Here is a 19,775-nt window from a genome sequence, read left to right as displayed (position 1 = left end):
GCAGCTCTGTGATATTAAAAAAAACACATGCTTTCATTTAGCTTATTATATCAGTTAAGTGGTTGAAGGAGGCAATACATCCCAGGACATCTGAAGACATTATTGTATCTCTTTGTTGCATCCCCTTCAGTGTGGTCCTACCCACTAAGCTTTGGCAGCAATTCTTAGGATAAAATTGCATTTTTAAAATTATATAGCAAATTTGTAGGCGTAGATTTCACAGCTGGGGGCAGAGGAGGGGCTGCCTTTGACTTTTTTTGGTCAAAGTTGGGTTGGGTGCTAGAACTAAAAATGTTTGTCCTAAATGAATTTTCACCCTGTGTACTGATTTGACAGAAGGGGAAAACCTGAGAAAACTCATGTTGGCTGCTTTATGCCTAGCAATGGGCAAGCTTTGAAACCTGCATCCTTCACAAACACAAGCAGTTTTTCTTATTAAAAAAACAAGCTTGTAAACCCAAAAAGTCTATTAAAAATGTGCACATGCATGTACATCCTTATTTGCTCTTTGTCAGCAGACATGCTTGAAAGCCAGGAATGTCTTCCAGCACAAAGCAGCCATGGGCTGTGCAAAAGAGCTCCATCCCAATGCAGTAGGGCATTACTTAGTTGTAGTAATGTGCATTACTATTGCTGCTGTTTGGGGCTGCAGCAGCATGGGGAGGCCCTGATTGCAGCCATGCTAATTGCAGCCATGCTAATTGCTGCCCTGGTACTGATGCCCTGAAGAGCCCGTGATCATTGACTGCAGCCTTGACAACAAGAAAGGTCACAAAAAGCTAGCAGAAGGCAGCCATTTTGCATTGCTTGCTGTTAGCAGATGGCATTTACAGTGTTCTTTCAAGAGTGCTTGAGAGCATTTTCTCCTACTGCTTATTAATGTCAGAGGAGAGCCTGGCCAAGGTTTAATTAATAGGGTGTGGGTGGCAGCAGTCTGCGTGGCTGCAGCTGAGCTCCATCCCCACTGGCCCCGGGCTTTGCACTTGTGGTATAAATCCCCCCACATAGGATTTGTTTGCTCTCTGAGGAGGTGCTGCATCATTTGAACTATGAGGTATTGCTCTGCAAGGAAAATGCTCTTTATTGGCGGGTGGGAGAGTGGCAGCGGCTCCTCAGGCAGGAAAAACGGCTTCCTCTTTCCCTCAGTGCCTCAGGGAGGAGATGGTGGGTTTAATCCTTCCCACAGCTCTGCCCTGCTCGCAGGGCACGGCCTTTCTCTCTGGGGCCACCCATCCCGGAGGTGCCGCAGCCCCGGGGCCGGCAGCAGGTTCCCCCTCCACACAACCCCTCCCCGGGGCTCGGCAGCGCGGCTCACCGTGCCCGCTGGGTGGCGCCAGAGGCCGCTGCCAACGGCCGCAACGGTCAGCGTGGGGGCTGGTGGCCATTTCCCCGCTGCCTCGGAGGCGGGAGGGGACGCCCAGCCCATGAATGGCGATTTAGTCCTGCAGCTGTTTGATGCAGGGTGAAAGTCAGAGGAGGCCTGCGTATTTCTACGAAGTGCTGAGAGAGTGTGTTGTGAGGCATGTTTTGGTCTTAACGTTTCCTAACAGGCACAAGTTGCTTTGCAGGAAAAAAACAGTCTGTAGGTGAAGGATTTGCGGGGTATGTTTCTGAAGGCTTTCTTGCTCTCTGGGGCAGAGGTAACAGCAAAGTTACAGGGGAGGATGTAATCTAATAAAAAAAAAAATAAAAGGTTAAAAGAAGTTCTTTGACTGTGATCCTGGGATTTATCTCCTGATTAAATTTTTTTTTTTTTAAAAAGTGAAGTAATCTGTTCCCCTTATTTTGAGAGGCAGGGAGTGTGGGATGCATATATTGGCCTGACACAAGCTGTGCATCTTTAGTAGCAGAGGAAAAGATGAGGTTAGGATTGGGAGCAGTTAAAAGTCTGCGTTGGAGATGTGTTATAGCTGTTCATCATGTGGGTGATGTGTATTTCCCTGGCTTTTTAGGTATCTGCTTGAAAGCATTACTTATTCTGTTATTGCACTAATTAAAAATGGTCAGGCCTACTCAACAATGTGTTTAAAGATATATGGAGTGTGTGTAAAGAAACCTGAGAATTGGTAGTGAGAGAAAGGAATCTTAGCTGACTGTAAGTGACTGATTAAAGACTTGGAGCTCAGCACTATGAGAGGGATTATGCAAATTCTGAAGTAAACTATGGGCATGCACCACAGGATGAAAACTGGTGCTTTTGGCAGTTTCAGTTTTATTTTTCCCTTGATGTGAAGAGTCAGACTAAAACTTCAGTTCTCCATGAAGACACACTGTTTTGGTTTGGATTCACCAAGCCAAGATGAAAAATGTTCCCCCAGGTACTTTGCTCTCCTGGTTAATCTCATTGTACATTACAACTTTGTCTTGATTTCACAAATTAATTTTCTTGGCTTGAACCACTGAGGTTTTGTGTGTGTTTCTCTGTTGTGTTAAACATCTCTCTAATAATTTTCATTTTAAAGGATTTGTATGCTGTAAACAAGTAATCCTTTTGATAACTTGAACAGCTGGATCTCCAAAGGCCTCTCCTGCAAAGCATTTTCTTGAGCTTTCACCTCCTCTTTGTGGCTCACTCTGCCTTCTCCTGAGTTCATACTCAAAGACCTGAGAAACATGGGCCTCTTCTGCTTCTCCCCTACCCTGCAGCACAAACACTCGAATTGGACTTGCTCATTTTGCCTTCTCAGATGTGTCTGTAGTCTCTTAATTTTGTGTAAATCCGAATTCTTCTCTAATTCTTTATTTTCGAGAATACATTCAAGTCCTGTGAGGCCTGTGTTTGCTTTTCTTACATTTATTGCATTTGCTTGAGTACTATGTGTTACTGAGATGAATTTACTTATGATTGAGTCCTGTTACCTTTTGTCAGTCTTGGTATGATAAACATGCATGTGTATCTATCACACATACAAACATGTGTTATGTACATGTCTCTTTCAAAGAAGAGGGAGGAAGAACCCCACCGTTATGGGGTATGTACCCAGAATGAAACTCTGCGGAACTCCACTGCAAACTTCTTCAATTGATCATGCTTCCCCAGTATCTCTGTGAGTTTGCCAGTTAGGCAATTTTTAATCCATTTATCGTGCTTTCCTTGGTGCAGAATAAGAGCTACCTTTTTAAGTAGAGCACCCTGCAGTACTATGTCAAGTACTCTACTGAAGTTGTTACGCTTTCATGATTATCGTTAGCAATCAATCCTAAAGTCTCAGAGAATGCAATCAGGTTTGTTAATCAGTGTCTAATTTCTATATTATCAGGTAGACTAGCCCTGCTTATGTTCCATCCTTTTGTTCTTTATTGATTGCATTGCATGGTTTTTGCCATTATCTTGCCTTGTACTACTGAGGGTTCTAATTACTGAGGTCAACTCATTCTCTTCTTTAGTAACAGTACAGTGCTATAGACTTCTGGCATGTTCCCAGTTTTTTGAAGGAGAATCTCTTCTCAGCATAATGAGAAGAGGTATGAAATTAGATACTACTGCAGCCTCTAAGTCTCATGAGAAGCTTGGGTAAACAAAAAGTAGTCATGACCCTGATACTCTTCTGTCAAATATCCTAGGGTTTGTTGGTGCTCATGAACGCCTTGTGTCTCTAAACCTCCATTTGACCTTCATGTTCCTGTAAATGTTATACTCTTTAAATATCTACTCTGGAAAGGCAAATACTGTACTCTATAGCAATGTGTTTTGCACAGTCCCTAGCATGTATTGAAACTCCATTTTCATTCTTAGGAAGGTATTTTAGTATCTTCATATGGACTGTGAAGAGTAACTGAAAGACTCTGTATCATTTTACCAAGCTGTAATCTTTAACTGGGTTTTAACCAGTTAATCTGACTAGGAGCAGACACAGTTATCAATGCAAACAGCCATCTGTTCATATCATCCCTTTCAGCCTCTGTACAAAGTAGTCTGAAAGATGCAGAGCAGGAAAGAGAATGTGCAGATAAACTGGCCTTCAGTATGATCCTCCAAAGCACCTTATCTTTCCTTCCAGCAAGAGAGGGATATGGATTGAATCCTCAAATCGCATTTGTAAGGTGGAGTTTCACAATTAATTAATTTCTGCTTTGCCTGATTCTGTGCAGTACCTTTTGCTAACTGGGAGACTTGCATTTTGGTGAACTGTACTGTTTCCCATTCCCAAACCCTACGGATAGCTGCAGGCACCCATCTTAGGTTCCATGATGTGGTTAAGCTTTATTAATATCTGTAAAAAAACAATTTGAGAGTTTAGGAAGCTGATTCTCGCATGCAAAAGTTTATTTTTTTTTTAAAAAAAAGTATATATATATTTAATTGGATCAATTGTGTTGCTAAACTTAAGAGATTACATCTACTCTGAGTCTCTTGAGGTGTGCAGCAGTGTGATATGTGTGAGGAGGTGCCTCCTTCCTCATGGGTTTTAGTGGTGAATGTACTTGTTGAGGATATCTCATAGTCTGGAACAGGAGCTAATATATTGCTGACTATGGGCAGCAATTTCATTATTGATTGGAATGGAAAGTTGCATAACCATTGCTAAGTGAACAAGAGCAGAGGGATCTGATTTCAATCACACTGGTGTTTTTTGGCTTTTAAATTTAATTCTGTGGTACACTGTGTGACTTCCTGTGGTGCTCATGAAAGGAAGAGGTGTTTTCTATGACAGGTGCTTTGTGAATTTAAAAGAATAAGCTTGTTCTTCACCTTCCTCTGATTTTCCTCTTATTCCAGTCCTAGTTTTAAGTCCTTCCCCGAAGGACAGACTCAGCAGTGTTGTGGATGCAGGGTTGTGTGGTGACATCAGACAATTACATGTGCATCAAAGCCCTGAAATGCAATATGAGCTATTAAAGGAGGTTCTTGGCTGAATTTGTAGCTGCTCTCAATCTATAGAACTGCATCTGTTTCTTCTGGTGGTGATGTCCCTTTGGTCTTGCACTTACAGGGCCACTGCTATCACTACTCTGCATGTGGTGCCTGTGGTGATGGTTCTGCTCTGTCACTGGGTATTGTGGTTTAACCCCAGCCAGCAGCTAAACACCATGCAGATGTTTGTGCAGTCCCTCACCCTGATGGGATGGGAGAGAGAATCACAAGAGTGAAAGTGAGAAAACTCATGGGTTGAGGTAAAGACAGTTTAATAGGTAAAGCAAAAGCTGCACATGCAAGGAAAGTAAAACAACAGATTTGTTCACTGCTTCCTATGGGCAGGCAGGTGTTCAGCCATCTCCAGGAAAGCAGGGCTCCGTCATGTGTAATGGTTACTTGGGAAGACAAATGCCATCACTCTGAACATCTCCCCGTTCCTCCAGCTTTATATGTTGAGCATGGTATCATATGTTGTGGAACATCCCTTTGGTCACTTGGGGTCAGCTGTCTCAGCTGTGTCTCCTCCCAACCCCTTGTGCACCACAGCCTACTCCCTGGTGCGGTGGTGTGAGCAGCAGTCAAAGGCCTTGACTCTGTGTAAGTACTTCTGCAGTAACAAAAACATCCCTGTGTTATCAACACCATTCTCAGCACAAATCCAAAGCATGGCCCCATACTAGCTACTGCAAAGAAAATTAACTCTGTCTCAGCCAAAACCAGCACACTGGGAACAAAGCTTGTGTGCCCGAAAGTGCCCAGAGGTGCACAATGAAGGGATAAGGGGCAACATCAATATGTTGCAAGAAGGGAAGTTGCAGAAGGACATGGAAAAAAATTCTTCCCCATGAGAGTGACAGAGCACTGGAACCAGTGACAGACATGTGATATCTCAATCTACATTGACCCTTGAGTGGAGAAGGCCCAAAATTTTGATATCTAGTGTGAAGTTACCCTTATGTGGAAAAGGCATTTGGACTAGGTGGCCTCCACTAGTTGCTTTCAGCCAAAATATTGTTTTCAAATGATTTTTCTGCTGTCATTAGTACGCATTCCTCATATCAAAGTTCATTCTGGCTGTGTATGATAGAAGTCAGTTTTTCACCACAACGTGATTTAGACGTGTCCTTATGTTTATCCCTCAAATTTACCTTTTTTTTTTCCAGGCTTCTCATCTTGGTGGCTCCATCTCAGAAGTCGCTCAGATTCCCAAAGTAGCTGGATTTTTGTCTGCTTTTGCAGGTGTGGGGCGAGGCCTTACCCTGGAATACAAGTTCTAGAGCATAAGGAGTTAACAACAGTTATTAAAAGAGGTGATTTGAACTCACAGGCTTGTTCTTCAGTAATGTGAGCCTCCCATTTACTTCAGTTTATGGTAGTTTAGGATCCATACGGTAAATGTTTCTTTAAGGTAGTGAAGCAACAGCTGTGTTTCTGGCTTCCTTACTGTGAGTTAGTGGCTTAGGTAATTGGGTTCAATGCTATTTGGAGCATAATCAGCAAGCATTCATTCTGTGTAAAACCAGCATATAAAATTTGCAAGAGCTGCATACAGTGCATACTCAATCAATGTAAATCATTTAGCAGCCCACATAATGGACGTCTGGCTATTGGACTGAAACATCCACTTGGAAATACAGGCAGATGAGTCACTAACAAGTTTTCCAGTTATATATAGAATGATTATATCCACAAGAGACTCTGAAAGCTGAACAAACTTTAGCTTTCCAGCCACTAGAAGGGAAGATGAAGTGCTATTGCAGTATTTTCATGTATTCTGAATAACTTTATTCAGTGGCAAGATGGCATTTTGCTGCACTTTATTACTGACATAGGCCAGCTCTAATCACTTGAGGGACTGGGCAATTGTTTTCTGTTCACTGGGGGCTTGTGGTGGTGAACATGTGTAAACAGATGTCTTGAAAGTAAGTTTGAACTTTGCACTACAGTTTAATTGCAGAATCTTGCCTGCCTGAATTGGAAGCTATGGAGTCTTCTCTGTGCTCCAGGAGCAGTGTGCAGTTGTTGTGGAAGTCAGAGCCTCGGCTGATAATTCAACAGAGACTTCCTGGGACTATAGCCCTCATTTAGACCACTGACATCAGAGTAGGAGCGTGTTGGCTGAGTATTGTCAGCTGCAAGGGATGCAGATGATGAGCCTTTTCCTTGCCAACAGATGTCAAATCCCTAAACCTTTTCCCTCACTCATTATCTATTTGCCAGTCAGCAAATGCTCAGTTTCTTTCCTTTCTTGAATAGCTCCTGTGTAACAGGAGCTTTTCCATTGCATATCCCTCCTCTTGCTTTCAATGTCACAACATTATGAATCATTGGGGAATTAAACATCTTGCAACTTCTTACTTGAAAGGAGAACTTATTTAGCCCCTTTTAAGACAGGAACTCTCCTCACTGTCAGTTATCTTATCTGGGTTTTGCCTAGATCCTCACAAAATTTTCTTCTCTTGACTACATCTGTCCATTTTCACGTGCTTGTATCACAGTTGAAATGGGCACGCCTTTATGAGCATGACCTTTAGCTGGTTTTTTGCAGAGAAGAGAATGACATAGGTCAAACTCATAGATTTGTAGTGTTTGTCTGGGTTGCCTCATTAAGGACGATTTGGCCTTATAAGTCTTAAAGAAATAGGGGTTAATTTTTGTATGACATTTTGTTTGCAGATGTGTTTGTGGTAACTTCAAAGCAAAGAGCACTGATCAGAGATTTTGAGTAATCCTTGGAGAACATGGGAAACTGTAGTAGTTACATTAAAACAGAAGATGATTTCTTGTTTGTTTGTTTTTAAAATGTATATACTGATACTCTGCACTTGTTTTCAGTCCAGGGTCTCCAAGTGCTCTGTAATGATAGATAGTGGGCAATACCTGCTGCTTTGGGAGAGGAAACCTGCTCCCACAGAAAAATGCGGTCATGGAAAGCTGTCTTTTTTTTTTTTTTTTTTTTTAGTGCTGCCACAAAAGGGCAAAGCTCTTTACAAAGATCTGGTCTCCCCAGGCTCACACCACTAACACCAAGTGAGATAAAGAATTGCTCATGGATGTGAAAGGTGGGGGCGAAGGAATAAAAGAACATGGATTACAGATCAAAGCTGTAATATTGTATAAATGATAATGTGAGAACCTCCTCTAGGCCATGGATCCTTTTCAGGCAATTTATCTTTCCTTCCTGACTGGCAGATGGGGCTCTCTATGCATACTTCTGTTTCTCCCTTCCTCCCACCTCCTCTTATGCCTAGAAACCCTTGTTGCAGGTCAGGGTGGTGTGAGCTAGTTGCTTAACTGCTGTACAGAGTCAGGAAGAAGTGCCCTGCATGAAAGGACTGAGTGATTTGTGTGAATCTCACTAAATCCAGCCTCTAGTTCAATTGTTCTTCATCTCTAATGGAAATTATTTCTCATTTACATGGGCAGAATTGAGATGACAATCAGACTCAAAGTTGCCTTTTGAAAACACCTAGGTTTTCTCCCTAGGACATGATGTATACATAGCTGCTAAAAAAGTCATCCTGGCATGTTTCTGGGTACTGACCTAGGCTGGGTGTGGAAGCCATTTAGACTGAGTTGACTTCAGTATCTCTGCCCTGTCTTGCATTGTGCCACAGCTTCAAAGCACTGAGCAACAACAAACCTGAAAGTCTTGAGGGAGCTAGTGGAATTAAACAAAGACCACTAAAAATGGAGAAAAAATTTTCTGGTGAAGAAATTGATTAGATTAACAACCTGGCCATAGTTCATCATTCTCTTTCTAGGCATGGAACAAAGAAAAGATGTAGACTTTTATTCCAAGCCAAACAAATTCTCTCCAAACTTTGCTGGTGACAGAAGGCAGGGAAGGGTAATTGATGAACCATTGTGCAGGTGTTTGAAAAGCTGTGAAGATTTATGTATGCAGACTGTTCAACCCTGAAGATGCAGTGTTTTTTGTGAGGAAGAAGATAACAGATCAGTGGGAGATAACCTTCTCAATTTCTCTTCCTGTCAGTGTAAGCTGGTTTCAGACCTAAGAGTAAACTGAAATTTACCCAGCTGCAGTTCTTGGATGGTACAGTACTTGGTGCAAGGACTAAGCCATTTTTTCTACTTTCTTTTTTTTCTGGAAATAACATGTCCAAGTTTGTGACTGGACTGATACAGGAAGATGATAATGTGATGTGAGTCCCAGCGTATACCGTTTAAATGTTCACATTCAAATATTTTGGTGTTCAGCAATTACAGTGTTTGTGTTGATTAATTTTGTGGTTTGTGTCTGTGTTCGAGATTTCTGGTAGAACTGCCAGGGACTCTGGTATCTAAAGATGCAAACAGACAGCAAGAGCTTTCAGGTATAAAGTGCTACAGCTAAGGGATGTTTATGGCTTTCCTCCTCTGAAAGCCATGAAGACTTTGAAGGAACAATTTGTATGGAGTCATCAAATAAAAAATAAGAGTAAACAGCTAACAGCTGTTTGTTTCTGTGAATGTGTTTAAAAAAAAAAAAAAAAAGAGTGCTGTATTTTTAGGATACTAGAGAGAGACATGGTTGATAAAGTCTCAGTGGTTTAAATTAGTCTGGTGCTGAATATGTACCAGCTAAGTAAGGAAAAAGATCCTATCTGTGCTGGAGAAGAAAATCAACTCTTTAAACTGTAGTGAATTTCTACGATGTAGTCACAATACATACCTTCTAAATTGCTTTAATTCTTGACAGATAATGTTATAAAAAAAAAATTAAGTGGGATTATAATGGGTTTTGGAGGCTGTATACTTTGTGGGAAACTAGACTATTAGGATAAATTTTTCAACTGGGCTTAACCTGTTACCTTGTGAGGCTCCCATCATTAGGCTGATGTGAGCCAGACTCTCTCAATGAGTTGCCATCTTGTTCGATCTGAAATGTGCCTTGTTCTTGTACCTCCCTCTGCTAAGGTATCCTATAGCTATTTATTTCCAGGCCTTTCCGTTCTTTAGGCAAAAGCAGGCTTGTGAAGCTGGGACCAAGAGTGGAGGGAAAACTTCTGAACATTATGCCATTATACCAGTTGTTAATGACATGTGGACATCTTGAGACATTTTGTCATTTCTATGCTACTTTTAAGGTCACTACTTAACCAAGATAAGCCAATATATTAATTGAGTAGGTGTTCTGACACCCAGATCAACTTCCAGGATTCATAAATTATCAGAGGACAGGTCCAGACTTTTTCTGTCTGAAAAAGTCATCGAGATTAATTGCGAAGATGAAACACAATATAATATTACATGGTACAAGCCAAAGCAAGGTGAGATGCAAAGAATTAGGCAGGGCTCTTACATAAGCAGTGAAACTGCCCACAGTGCAAGTGAGAGGACTTGCTGAGAAAGCAGCAATATGCAAATGTTTTCCTTCTTGCCCACAGTTTGCAATTTCTTACTTAAGTACATTACCACCACCACACCCCCCTGACATTCATTGAAAAGAAAAAAGTTTGACCCAGCTTTGGGGGATCTTAATTTTTAGCCTTTTTCTGATTGCTTGTAAGTGATGTTTCTATGCAGATCTCTTAAAATGGCACATGGATTGCACACCTTATGCAGCTGATGAGATGTGCCCAATTCTGCCTACTTTCAGGCCAACTCTTCATTCAGCAGTCCATTCCCTGGATAATTTTGAGGTTTTTTTTGCTGTGTGGACAGCAGTGGGTTGCATTTAGGTGTTCACAAGAAGTTCTCTTAAATCTGAAAGCAAGAGGTGAAGAGGAAAAAGTGTGGTAGAAGGCTCAACAATGATGTTTAGCTGTTGCAGGATTCATACAGGCAGAGCGCCCTGGCTGTATGGATCAGGCTGAAGGCATAGATAACTTTTGGCCTTTATTACAGGCTGTTCCCCTCCTCTCTTTCTGTCTCTCTTATTTTGTTCATTGCCAGCTAAGAATTCTCACTTGTCATATAATGCTGAATGCAGTTTGTCTGAACCAGGATCTGCATCTTGACTTGTTTTTATGAGGTATCTTGTACATAAAGTAATTAAGAAACTGACAACTCAGACAGTTAAGTCTTCATCCAGCAGGATGAAGTTCAACAAGGCCAAGTTCTGGGTCCTGCACTTTGGCCACAACAACCCCCTGCAGTGCTACAGGCTGGGCACAGAGTGGCTGGAGAGCAGTCAGGCAGAAAGGGACCTGGGGGTACTAATTGACAGGAATCATAGACTCATAGAAGCTCAACATGAGCCAACAGTGTGCCCAGGTGTCCAAGAAGGCCAATGGTATCCTGTCCTGTATCAAAAATAGCATGGTCAGCAGGACAAGGGAAGTGATCCTTCCCCTGTACTCTGCACTGGTGAGGCCACACCTGGAGTATTGTGTTCAGTTCTGGGCCCCTCAGTTCAGGAAGGATATTGAAGTGCTGGAGCGGGTCCAGAGAAGAGCAACAAGACTGATGAAGGGACTTGAGCACAAGACCTATGGGGAGACGCTGAGGGAGCTGGGGTTGTTTAGTCTGGAGAAGAGGAGGCTTAGAGGTGAGCTCATCACTCTCTAGAACTACCTGAAGGGAAGTTATAGCCAGGTGGGGATTGGTCTCTTCTCCCAGGCAGTTAGCAATAGGACAAGGGGGCATGGACTTAAACTCTGCCAGGGAAAATTTAGGCTGGATATTAGAAAGAAATTCTTTACAGAGAGAGTGATCAGGCATTGGAATGGCCTGCCCAGGGAGGTGGTGGACTCACGGTCCCTGGATGTTTTTAAACTGAGATTGGACATGGCACTTAGTGCCATGATCTAGTAAACGGACTAGAGTTGGACCAAGGGTTGGACTCGATCTCTGAGGTCTTTTCCAACTCAGTTGATTCTGTGATTCTGTGATTCCTGGCATAAAGACACAATGCAAATGTTAATAGCTCTTATTTCAAAAGCGATGGTTTCTTAAGCTGTAATAGAGAGTAGATACCATTTAGAGAGTAGATACCATTTAGGATGGTACCAGTAGACTTAGACTTGGGAAGAATTCTGCAAGCAAGACATGAATTCAACTTAAAAGACTCAATGCTATGTGTGATAAAGGACCTGGCTATGTGACATCTAGGTGTTGTACACCTTGCCCTTCAGGGTAGAAACTTCTGCCTCTGGTCCTTGCACTTGGGTCACTGTGTACATTACAAAGTCTTTTCCCGGGTGTATCATTGCAACATGCAAATAAGTGCCTGTGGGATGGGAATTTACGGAGCACTGAAAATGAATGATTTTTTTTCTAAGCTGCTAATGTAGCTGTCTGAGCATGGTGTATGGTTGGATTGGGACAGAGAATGTTTTCTTTAAGAGTCTCTAGTGTTCGTCAAGGCCACATAGTCCTGTTGAAGAATAACCTACAACATGCAGTTTGGCTGCTTTTGTGGCAATTTTTGTGAAGAAGTAGAGGAAGCACTAGTGGCTTACTTTGGCCATATGACCTGGTTTAGCTACTGATGATGTTGTTAAATGGGAAAAATATATGCAGAAATATTTCTTCCTCATTGTCTATAAAAATCTATAGTACAGTAGCTATATTTCTGCATGGTTTTTGATTCTCTGCAATACTTTCTCATCTGTGAGTATATAGGATTATACATTAAGACAGAATTAATCCCTCATTGTGAAACTCACAGGCTCAGCATTTGTCACAGCTTTGCTGTTAGAGAGGGATTTAGACATTGTGGTCTCCATCAAAGAACAGCAGATTCTTGGCAGAACCTTCTTCCATTTGTTTCTGCAAGTGAAATAGTTAATAAATTGGTCATGCATCATTGCTGGATTAACAATCACAGCCCCAAATGCTAATAACTGTTCTCACTCTTTCTGTTGAAGATTACCCTTAAATCCTATCAAAGGACAAGATGCCTTTTGCCTTGTCTGGCATTAGCACCCTAGTGACCTACAGCCAAAGTCAATAGTCAGTAAACTAATTCTAACATGGTGAAAGAACAGTGTGCCTTAACCAGACCCACTGTTTCTTAAGATAGTTTTGGTTTTTCCTGTTAATTCCTCCACTTACACACACACCGCCTCCCCCTGCCCCCAATCCCCAACCTTAGCTAGTCTGGCCACATAAACTGAAGCTGAACAGAAGGAAGTTTGCCACAATGAATCACTCAAGACTCTGTTGTGGGGTCACACAGGCTGGGGAAGCTTTGCAAGGCTAAAGTCTGCAGAGCAACTGGAATGAAGAAAATGAGAAGTTAGGTACTTAACAAATTCTTTCTTTCTTGTTAATAGGGCAGATGAGCTTATTTACCTCCTGTCTGCAGCGGAATGTGGTCTGTAAAACTGCCTGGTCCTCTTGGTCTGAAAGCAGAGTAACAGCACTGGAGACAGGTCATAAATTGATGAGAGAATTCATGGTTTGTGAGCTCTCAGATTTCAAAGGAGCGATGCTTAAAGTTGGATGTTGGGCATATAAAATATTAAAACACTTTCCTTGGTTTTGCAATGCTCACCAATGAAATAGCTTGGCTCAGCAAGGACTCCTTACTTTACCTTATAACTACTCTGTTTTTATTTTCATGGCATTTGTTGGTTATGACTAGGGTTCATTTAAATATACACAGGAGCATTTTATATGCAGAAAACATACAAAAAGTGTAAGATTACGCTTAAGTTATCATGCATTTCATTTTAAAGGAACATATCTTTTAAGAATAATTGAGTTAGAAACCTACGAGAGATACATTATGATTCAAAATATTTTAGTATATACTTATAGTTTCATGTTTTATTGCATGGAGAATTCACATTAATGTATCTGTGAAATATTTTGTGCACAACCTTACAATTTTGTTTGCTAATCTGTTATTAGATATAAGGAATGGTGTGAGGAGTTTAAATCTTCTTAGTATACAGGCAAAGGTAACAGGATATAAACTGAAAGGTATACACAGCATTTAAACTTGGTCTTGAACACGTAACCAGTGATGCATGATTGTGCAAGTAACTTCAAGTGCTTCCCAGTAAATATGCAACCATGGCATGTCTGCAGAGATGTACTTTCTGATATGATAAGCATGGTTGTCTTTTGGAGTGAACTATTAGATGAACAAATGGGCTAGCCTTTAGATCAGGGCTCACTGTGTCTGGCTCTAAATAAGGTGTCAGACTCTTTCAGAGCTATTATTTCCTTGAATCACAAAATGAAATCTTCAGTGAAATTTTAGTTTATAATGTTGGTGGGCTTTTTTCTGTTTTCTAGAGACTGCAAACAAAAGTGTGTGTGAGTGTGGGTTGGGCCAAAGTGAGGGAGCAAAGGCCAGTGCAGCTGGACAAAAGAGGTTAAAGGTGTGGTCATAAAACTGAAAAGTAAGAGAAAAAAATTATTTGGGTGAATGGAAAAACTGTGTAGGAAGAGCAAAAATGTAAGAAAACAAAATCTGGAAGGCAGCCAGACTGAAATCAAACTTCCATTTGTACCAAGTACTCCCTTGAATGAAGACCTAAATGGGCCAGCTTGCTGCCATTTAGTCCTCCACCCTCACTTAATACTTATTGCTCTGTAGATAGAGTCACAGCTCACAGACCGCTTCTATTTAAACACAAAAGAACAGGCTCATCTAATTTAATTGAAAACTCTGGCCATGGGTTCATCATTAGGAATGAAGTATTTCAGTGGCTTTCAAACCATCTCTTCCCTCTTCTGATTTTCAAAATACATTTTCTTGGCTGCCTAAAACTCTGCTTCTTGGTGTGTTCACTGACAAACTTGCTGCATAGCTGTGACTGTTGGTCTTGCAGCAGACCATGCACTTGGTCCCTACCACTGTCATGCCCAGTGAAGAACATGGAACAGGACCCATAGGGCCCACATGATGTTTCTTCAGTGCTGGGTTGTGTTTTTGCAGCCTCAAATCACTTGCTGTGTGATGTTTCATTAATTCACCTTGGGTTTCAGCTTCTCTCTAAATGTGGTTAATAAAATTTTTCTTGCTGTGTAAAAATTCTGTGGAGGAAAAATGGTGCAAGGACAAATACAATTACATAGGAGCTACTTGGGAAATGGTGTAACTATTTTAGATGGAAAAAAAAGCTTGAAATTTCTTGACTTCTTTTTTTTTTAAGAAAAGGGAAATTACAAAATTTTTTTGGGTAGCATACCACTAGCTTATACTTGTCTTTTCTAAGAGGAAGAAATTAGATGTGCTGTGTAAATGTTTGCACCTCAGTTTTTAATAGGGCATGCAAACCTAGTGTGATGTAAAGAGATGTTGTTCAGAGGATGGTAAACTTCAAGCCATGTGGCCACCAGAAAAATCTGAATTCAGTTCCTGCTTTAACACAGATTTGATTTTTTTTTTTTTTTCTTTTCTTTTCTTTCTAGCACCTTGGGCAAGGTGCTTTGTCAATAAGATCTCTCAAGACCTAGGCTGCCTCTCTACACAGGGGCATCACAATGGTGAGCACTTAAAGGGCAGCGAGCTTCCTCAGTGTTTCTCTGATGGGTACCATGTGAGTACCCACAATAGTCATCCCCTCAGCCTGCAGAAGGCCCTTGCTGTGAGGAAGGTGGCCTCGTATCTGAATAGGTGAGTAATATTTTAGCATTGTGAGTCAGTCCCCAGCTTAGTATGCAGTAAGTAGCAGGAAACTGGGTGTCCATAAAGAACCAAATGTGAAATGCTAAGCCATATTGCCAAGCTGGAGAAAGATGCAGTGCTTCCATCTTGTGACAGTGTATACTCCATTGTGTTTCTTCATCCTCAGCACAGCCTCAGGACACTAGAATCCTGAGCCATGACTAGGTTTTAGAGGTGCTGCAGTAATACAAACACTACTGCTACCACTAACCAACTTGGTTTTGTTTTAATAGCGGTCTTCTCTGCAAAACCACAAACCCAAGTTAATTACATAAGGCAGGGGGATGTGGAATTATTAAAATAATTAGACCAGGACAGCAGCCTTTGTCCAGAAAAACAACTTTAAGCACAGCTGTGCTGGAGAAAGTTCAGTCTAGCTCATTAGGGCCAAACATTAAGATTACAGCCAATTTTTGAGCTGTCATTTTAAAACTGCCTTCCCTGCTGACTACTGTTGTCCGAAGAGCTGCACTGCCTCTGCTTGATAGTCTTCTTTTCCTCTCATGCCCAGCCAAGCTGAAACCAGGAGCTCCCATCTAATCCTGACTCTACCCTCTGTACCTCTTGCTTCACCAGACAGGGGAGATAAATCTCCTTCTGTGCTCTTGACAGAATTTCCCTTGTAGTGTGTGTTTGCGTGCTAATTTGTTTTGGTAAAACATGGGTAGAGGAAAGCATATGTATGCCTGTCTTTAGGGGTTAGTATTTACAGTTTATTTATGGCACCTTATAATTCTTGAAGTTCTCTGGGACAAATGGTTATCTTATGTTCCAGCAATATTTAAGCTAGCTCTATCTGCAGAAGCTGATTTTTCAGTCTTTCTCCTTCACTTATTATGACCCGACAGCTTTGCTCTGCCAGCTAAGACACCCACTGGATTTTACACCTGCTGCTTTCTCACTTGTTTGGAAGGTAGTCTGGATATGACTCTTATCACACTGCCACATACAGCCAGTGACAGCTCATAGGGTTGCAGTTAGGCTTTTGAAGAAAATAAAATTTATAGTCACCCAAGTTACATCAATCAGAATGGAAATTTTTAACTGCAGTTTTTCTGAAGATCAGTACAGGATTAGTATTGGTGAAATGTTGTAATCCTGGATTTCTGAAATCTCCTAAGAGCAGATTGCATCCACAGTGGCAGCTGCAGATTGCATCCATAGTGGCAGCTTCTTGGTCTCAAATAGCTGTGAGACAGCAATTCTTGGGCTTTAATGTAAGTCACGTATCACTACAGAAGGACAGTGATATCTCCTTTCTTGAATTGGATGCTAACTTCAAAGAAATGGGTGCTGCCTAGCAGTCCACAGCCTGTGGACTCCAGAAATAATTTGTTTGATAGTGATAGGAACAGAGGAAGGTGATAGAAGGCTGATGAGGAAAAAGACCAAAAGATAAAAAGAGGGGATGGCTTGGATCACATGGAGGTGAGGAAGGATGCCTGAGGGAGAGAAGTGAGTAATATAGATGTATTCCTTATGAAAGGGGTGGATAGGATTAAAGAAACCCTAGGAAAGCAATAGTGAGGAAATGTAAAACATGGTCATATTTAGTAAATATAAGCATAGAAGAGAGGGCCTGAGAGGAAAAAGAGAGATCAAAAAAGAGAATATATAATAAAAAAGGTCTTGCTGAGCTGACAGAAGAATGACCCTAGAGGAGAAAAAGTGCAAAACTATAGAGGACTGAGTATTATGACAAGCCTGAGGCAAAAGACAAGCCCTGGCAACGAGGGAAATGAAGCTCTTTGGAAGGTTTTTCAACTAGAATACAAACTACACACATTTATAGTTAATTTTAAGTCTCATTCTATTGAGAGTTTGTTGATCAGGTATTATGGTAAAATACTTACATTTTGGTTTTGCTGTGTAGAAAAATTGCTGAGAAGTTTAAAGTACTGTAATTTAAATGGCCTTTTCTACAAAAGGTCTTAAAATGTCATTACCATCAGTGGATGGTATGGTGAATGACCCAGAGAGCTTGCCAACCAAGGACTTTAATTTTTAGCAGGTCTGTTTTCCTTGATATAGGTATGCCTGTCATGTGACACTGAGGAAAGATGCCCCAGATGGTTTAAGGCAGACTGAATGTTATTGTTGTACTGAGGCTGAAGCAACACAAGGCTCAGTGTGTGCTGCATGTGGCTGAGTAATGTTTGAGAGCTGAAACCTATGCTATTGTCATTACTCTTCTTTCATGTGTACATCAGTGGCAGTCAGGTGCCGGACTGCAGCACAGATGTGTCAGAATTGAGCTTAATAGATGTGAAAACAATGTCAACATATATAAAAATGCATTAATCAACATTTTTAATATTCTATGTAATTGCTTCTGCTTTTCCACCTGCAAATGCAGCTTTGTGTCTCACTAGTATGTGCCAAAAGAAAACACCTCGTTTTGGCAGGGCTGACTACTCAAGGACACATGAGCTCCTGAAAATCTTCATGCAGTTTAAATAGAAAACATAATCTAGGCAGTCTAATTTTTGCTGGCAGGAGCAAGAATACAGTCAGATGAACATTTGATCCTCCAGGACAGTGAAGATCATGAAAAGGACATTTTTGGAAATGGTTTCCTCTGTTTCTAGTTGAAGAATGACATTTCTTGCAGAAGAGGAGTTACTTTATTCAGTTAAGTTTTCATTGAGACCAAAAGATTAATTTTTAGGTAGCTCACCTCTTAGCATAATTGATTCTAGAAATATCTGTTCAGAACGATACTTGGAATATAACTTAATATTGTTTCAAGTAAAAGGGATAAAGCTCCAGTCTAGTCCTTCATGAATAAAGTAATTGGTGTGTATTTGTTTTACCTTTTTAAAGTAACTTTTTCTTAGAATATCTTATCCCAGACTCTGTAATGCATCTGATTTATCCAAAGCAGCTTCCATATGTGCTGGTAGAGAACTTCAGCTCTTATTCTGAGTTCTTTATCATCTCAGTATATGTTAATTCTTGTATCTCCACTCAAACCATTTATCCCTGTTCTTGAAAGCAGAAAACCATCACCCTGTTTCCTTGTATGTTGTTTATAAATTATTTCTGAAGCCCATAAAAAAAGAAAACAAAAGGATTGGAGAGCAAAATGTAAGTTATTAGGTAGTTGAAAGAATATATTTACAGAATGACAAAGAATGCAGGCAAAATAAAACACATCAGTTGAAACTGGTATATTTTATAGGCCTAAAATGTCCCTGAACAGCTGGAAAGAGAGATATTTCAGATATTTGGGAAAATTTATTCCTAGCTTTGAGGGTCATTGATACAAGTTCAACCAAGTTAGAGCCAGTGTTATTTGTTCCTATTTCTAACAAACCACATTTGATGAGATACTGGAGTACTGTCCCCTTCTGTATTATTCTAGTTGTATTTCTACACCATAGTTCTTTAAGGTATTGTCGTGCCAGCATATGCCCTTCTATTGCAAAGTTCTCCACATAACAAATAATTCTTGTTGCTTTTGTTGGACAAACAAGTAATATGGTATAGCTTGTTTCATTTACTGGTATTTACTCTTACTCTGAAGGAGAAACATCTTTGAGAGTTATGGAGTTTGATGCTACCACTCACTTTGTGTGACTGTGGTTTTAGAGACATAGAACTATGTATTAGAAAGTTTTCTTCAGATCTGGGTATTTAACTTGAAGTGTTAAACTTCAGGCTCTGCTAACACTTAAGAAATGTTAAATTCCTGCTGTGATGACAAGGTTGTTCAGGGGAACACGGCTACTGCTAACACTCAGTCTTTCCAATAGCTTAACCCTGGATCAGGAACATTAGAGCACTCAAAGAAGCAGCTGTTTAGGAAAAAAAGTCTTATTTCTGTAGTGCCTCAGTTGCCTTCAGTAGTGTAGTGCAGCCAATTCTTATTAAACCCTTAAAAAAACCCTTTAAAATGGGTGACTGAAAGTCTCTGAATAGGTTCTTTGTCTTGCGCCTGATAGCAGCAAATGTTCATACTGTGAGATTCCTACTACTAAAAGCAGTTCTAATGCACATTCTCACTGACAGCTGTGATCAACAACCTTACCCAAAGCTTTGTTGTAGCCAGATGCTCATTCTGCTGTAAATGGCACAGGCATTGTAAGTCAGGGGACTACTCACATGTGGTTTTTTTATTTTTATATATGTCATCTGGCTGGACTGGGAGCACAGACCTCCAGCTCTTGAGCTGGACTAACAGTAACAAGCTTCATTTCATGTTGACATAATTTAGGTTTTGTACACCTGACTGTACTGTGCTGTGATTTCTCTCTAGTTCTGATGGATCAAGTTTACTCTCAATGCTTTGGAGGTCTAGGGACCTTTAGTTGATTGGGCTAGGTCAGCTGTGCCAGATACCTGATG

General features: G+C 40.9%; 1 long non-coding RNA gene across 4 annotated transcripts in view; it reads left to right on the top strand.

Moving 5' to 3' along the window:
* Positions 1 to 19,775, top strand: part of LOC110357631 (uncharacterized) — a 54,115-nt gene that overhangs the window by 19,191 nt on the left and 15,149 nt on the right. The window contains exons 1-2 of one of the 4 annotated variants that reach the window (XR_002411376.2): positions 6,190 to 13,179; positions 15,173 to 15,377. The exons of 1 other annotated variant lie outside the window; for it this stretch is intronic. This is a non-coding gene — a long non-coding RNA (uncharacterized LOC110357631). Of the gene's footprint in view, positions 1 to 1,083; positions 6,169 to 6,189; positions 15,378 to 19,775 lie in introns of those variants that run through there. 2 more of the 4 variants (XR_010472549.1, XR_010472548.1) reach the window with 2 other exon arrangements.

The sequence above is a fragment of the Columba livia genome, chromosome 4 (genome assembly GCF_036013475.1).
Source record: "Columba livia isolate bColLiv1 breed racing homer chromosome 4, bColLiv1.pat.W.v2, whole genome shotgun sequence".
Classification (NCBI taxonomy): domain Eukaryota; kingdom Metazoa; phylum Chordata; class Aves; order Columbiformes; family Columbidae; genus Columba; species Columba livia.
Note: the sequence above shows the minus strand (reverse complement) of the source record. Positions and strands in the feature narration are given on the sequence as shown.